The sequence below is a fragment of the Microtus ochrogaster genome, chromosome X (genome assembly GCF_000317375.1).
Source record: "Microtus ochrogaster isolate Prairie Vole_2 chromosome X, MicOch1.0, whole genome shotgun sequence".
Taxonomy (NCBI): Eukaryota; Metazoa; Chordata; class Mammalia; order Rodentia; family Cricetidae; genus Microtus; species Microtus ochrogaster.
The window spans coordinates 27,804,511-27,809,731 of NC_022026.1; the positions used below are offsets into that span (position 1 = coordinate 27,804,511).

At 43.4% G+C, this 5,221-nt stretch overlaps 1 pseudogene; it reads right to left on the reverse strand.

The window, feature by feature from the left end:
• Positions 1-1,436: 1,436 nt before the first annotated feature.
• Positions 1,437-2,539, reverse strand: LOC102000722 (annotated as a pseudogene).
• Positions 2,540-5,221: the final 2,682 nt, after the last annotated feature.

Genomic DNA, 5,221 nt, shown 5'->3' on the forward strand with positions numbered 1-5,221 from the left:
CCAAACAGACTAGGCTCCCACAAAGCCAGTACATATCTTGTCCTTCTTTTGTTTGTCCATTTTCTTTCCTCTTTTCCTTTACCTTCTTCTCTCCCCTCTTTCAGTGGCATTCAATGTGTGTTAGGCTGAGTCTGAGCCTCAGCCTAGAGTTATAACTATGTATATCTTCCACAAATTTCAAAGTTAGTAGGCTTAGTATAATCAGGAGTAGCATGATGGCTATTAGAAACAAATTAAAATACATTTGAAATGTCAGTATTCCTCCTAGAAAAACGCATAGATTTTAAACTTCATATTTAATGCTACTCCAAGGTCTCTGACCCCAACAAAATGTGTCTCTAGCCACAACTTCTATGCTGCAGTCTCTATTGTTCCTAGAAACGCCTGTTACCAAGAACAGCTTTTCTATAGCTAAAGCATTCACACTGTCAAAGGTCTCAACAGATAATGTCCATCCTCTGTGTTTACAAAGCCCCCTCACCCATAACTTTATAATTTCTTCCTGGAAAGTCTCAAGGGTTCACTTAAATTTTGGTTGAGATTAGTAGGTTTCATCCTATTCTAATTGTATTCACCTAGACTTGAAAACCCGGCTTCTTGATTAGACAACATATGGCAGAAGCATTCATCTTCCAAAGTACCTCAGCATCTATTCTATACAGTTTGGAGAAGAATCTATCACGGCAATGTTTTTTTTTGGGGGGGGGAGGGTAGTTGGATTCATTAAGTACATCCTAAGCAAAAAAGAAAACGAAAATAACAAGCAGATAACATGACTGACCAACAGATTTATCAAAAAACATCCTAAAGTCAGGAACTCCTGGTTTTAATGGGAAATGACTACATCAAGATTAATACATAAAGACAAAACAGTAAATTCCAGTCCCCTTCAGTTCCACTTAAAGAGCTCTTGGCAGGTTAGGTTTAAAAGTAATGCGCTTGTGAACGCCACGCTCCTTCCGCACTGCTGATGCCTCAGCTATCTATGTACATTGCTAACTTTCTCCCCCTCAAAGCCTTTGAAATCCCATTCAATCAACAGTCTCTCCCTTCTCATCACTTAGATCTTAACCTGAAGTACCCTCTCCATGGAGTGGTTTCACTGCAAACCTAGTTAGAATAGATTTACTTACCGGTCTTTTTGCTTGGAATCTGCTGCTTCAGTTCAGGGTAATTCTTGCAGTTTAGGATCATTTATTGCAGCTTGAGAGAAAGAGAGATAGCTTAGTGGATAAGTGATTGCTATTCTTTTTTTCCCCCTTAAATAGTTGTTTATTGGCAGTGGGCTGGAAGGGATGGCAGAATTAGCATTCGCAGACAACACCACACCAGTCACGAGGGCAGCAAGAGTGATGGGAAAGCCTGAAGGCCCCCTCTTCAAAAGCAAGTGGGTAGGCAGGGGCCTGGAGTGTTGATGGGGCAGCCTTAGTTCACCTCTGCTTAGTAGGCATGGTTAGAGATGAAGAGAGATTCGCTGGCTGCAGCTCCAGACTGACCATTTGGGGTGTACTTTCCTTGACAAGCAAGGCTGTTGGCCAGGGCTCGCTTGATGTATTGCTCCTGGGCAGCCTTCAGGTTCTCCTTCTTCCCGCCCCAGACCTTCAGAGCAGAGGCCTGCAGGGCCCGGCCATAAGAGAAAGTCAAGGCCCATGGCTTCAGCAGTGGGCACTTGTTGATGGCATTGAGGTTGATGGACGCCTCTTCCTTGCTCTGCCCTCCAGACAGGAAAGTGACTCCAGTGACAGCAGGAGGCACTGTGCCATGCAGGGCTGTGACAGTTGCCATGGCAATCTCCTCATTGGAATATTCCTGGGTACAAGCATGGCCTGGGGTGACCATGTTGGGCTTCAGCAGTGTGCCTTCCAGATAGACATGGTGGTCACTTAGAGCCTTGTACACAGCAGCCAGTACCTTCTCAGTCACATACTGGCAGCGCTTTAAGTCATGGTCTCCATCAGGGAGGATTTCAGGCTCCACATGGGTACAATGCCATTCTGCTGGCAGATGCTGGCATAACGGGCCAGAACATTGGCATTTTCCATGATGGCAAGGGCTGAAGGAGTATGCTCCTCAATCTTGAGCACACAGCGCCATTTGGCAAAGTCAGCTCCATCCTTCTTATACTGGGTACAGCGTTCTGACAGCCCATCCAGCCCTTGGGTGGAGGTCTCACCACTGGTTCCTGCCAGGGGTACTACGTCTTTATCTACCTTAATGCTCACAACACCTCCCTTGGACTTGATAACTTGAAGGAAGGGACGTCCATCATCCGCCTTCTGGTAGAGTGTTTCGTGGAAGAGGATCACCGCCCCAATGCAGGGGTTCACACGGTAATCAGCAGTTAGTAGCAGCTGGCGGTAGAAGCGCCTGTTTTCTTCAGTGTTCTCAGTGCCAATGGACTGCAGCCGCTTAGCAATGCTTCCAGTGGACTCATCTGCAGCCAGGATGCCCTTGCCCGGAGCCACAATTCGGTGAGCGATGTCAGAGAGCTCCTTCTTCTGCTCCGGGTTAGTGCTGGGTATGGGTAGAACATGGTGCCAGTGGCAGCACGTTCCTGGCACAGGAGGGGGTAGGTCTGCCGGGTACGGCGGTGGGTGAGTGAAAGGACAAAGGACCGAACGCGGATAAAGTCATCAGAACCCCGATCTGTGTGCGTTCCAAAAGAATGCAGCCTATTGAGCGGAGGGGGAAGGGGGTCATGATTACTGTTCTTGAAGATGATCCGGGTTTTCCCAGCATACATGCTAAGTGACTCACATGTGTTCTAACCCCAGCTCCAGGTAATTACCCTCTTCTTGCCTCTGAAGGCACTCATACTCATGTGCACAAACACAATACACATAAATACTAAATAAAATAAGAAGCTGTTTTTGCAGAGGGCCGGGATATATTTCCTAGCACCCAAATCAGGCAGTTCACAACCACCTGTATCTCCAGTTTTCAGAAAATCTGATGCTCTCTTCTGTCCCCTGCAGGCACTTGTGCACCAATGGTACACAAACATACATTCAGGCACACACACACACACACACACACATTAGCATAAAATTTAAAAAGATCAAAAATATTTTTAAAAATTTATAATTTAATTTTTTTAATAATTTAGATGTCTCTTGCTGTTCACCTCCCTAATTCTAGAGACAATGTATTTGCGATCTGAAATACTTTGTGACCAACAGAGACTATATTTTATTCATTCATGCGTCAAATAACATGTAGAAGAGCATATGGTACATGGGAGGCTATATTAAACAAAGTGAGTAAGGAAGTTGACAGCACTGGAGCCAATGTTATGGCTGTGCTACAGTGGAGAGTTTGAATGTATGGAAAGATCAAGAATATGTTGTATTGGCAAAACATGAGACTTCAGTGAGAGCGGAGTTTAAGATGTGAGCATGGACGGTCCACAAGGAAAGGGAAATTGGCCAGCAAAGTGTGAAGAAACTGGCTGCCTCATGGGTATCTTTTGTAAGACATAGCATCCTCAGGTATAAAATAGATCATATTCCCTCTCGTGCCTGTAATACAAAGCTGCAGTGAGCTCTGATGCAAGAATACATGAAAATAGGATGGAGTGGGAAGTCATGGATATCTGGCTTCTCTGCAACTACCTCTAGCCCAGTTTTGGCATCAAGAGGCTGTGTAACTGCCTTCCTACCCTCTGGACTGCAGAGTCATTGCTGAACGGAAGTCTGAGCAGTAACTGTCTGGATTTCTAGCCCATAGCACTTCAGTTACCCAAGAATGACAGTTGGTTTCTGCATCAGTCCTTCTGCACCATCCCACACTCCACTCTTCCTCCACACTATCTCCACAGTCTATATGTGGCAATTTCCATGCTAACATTTCCTCATTCATGTGGCAATGTTCTGGTCTCTCAGGCTCTCTTTGAAGACCCTAGGTATAGGGACCCTCTCGTATGAAAAAACGGATTTTCTTGATTTTTCAACATTATACCAGAAAAATATCTGCCAGTACATTGTACACTCTTTTAACTTAGTTACCTCTTTGGAGTGTGTGGGGAGGGGGTATGACTATGGAAACTGCTCTTCTTCGGGCTTAGTTTTGGAAACGTGGCTTAGATTAGATTAGATTAGCGCCTACAACTGAAGCCTAGGTCAAGTAGCATTTATCAAATATTCAACTAAGCTTCTCCCATCTCTCTGTCTTAATCATAGAAATTCCGTAGATCATGCTGACATTTAAGAAAGGGCAAGCATTCATCCTTGGCAATGTCTCATTCTTGAATTTATTAATTTCAGGAACACATGGTAACTTACCTTGAGCCAGATTTTTATAAGTTGCCAGAGCAACAGAGTATTCCAGTTAGTTCAAAGTTCTTGTCGCTAAAATATGTTCCAACACAGACAATACACAAGCTACAGTGACAAAAACAGAAGAAATGCCTAGCTCTTGGGGAGGAGAGGAACCGTTTCACAAAAGAAATTTGAACTGAGACTTAAAGAATAAAGAAGAGGATAGACTGCATGTTGTAGGTAAAGAAGGAAAGAATGCTATTGGTATTCTAGAAGGGAGTCCTAAATCAGAATGTGCAAAGATATGGATACATGAACCAGACGGGCAATTTTTAGGGCTAAGATCTCATATTGTTTGAGTGTAAGAGTTATATTGAAGAGTAGCAGGAGATGAAACTGTATAGATAAGCTGAGAATTCTTAATGGTGTTGTGGATTTGTATCCCAAACAATGGCAATTTTAAAGATAATAATAAAATCCATTTCTCACCCTCCCCAACTACATTATCTGGTCTCAGATTAGAAAACTCAGTCTGATAAATGTATGTGTACTTACTGGAGCAGCATGACCAAGAATTTCAATGTGAGATGATGCCAGGAAACCTATGTCTGATGTTTTTGTGATTGCCATAGACTAAGGACAAAAAAAATACATTTCGGAGTATACAGACGGAATTTTCATTTTCTCTACTTATCTCTTGACAACTAAGAGCCCAAACTTTTCTCAAGGGATCAGATAGTTGCAGAAAAAGACTAAACTGACAGAGTAATTCTTTCAGCCAGCAGAGAATCGTGCTTACTGAAACTCTTCACTTACCTGCAGTGAAAGAACTAGAACATGGGGAGAAGAGGTGGACGTGACTGGGAGCAATTAATATTCAGATCTTTCCCAGTACAAATGATTCACTTCCAAATTGTTTGTGTGTCTTTCCTTTGAACTATTTATTTGAACTAAAAACGTGAAAA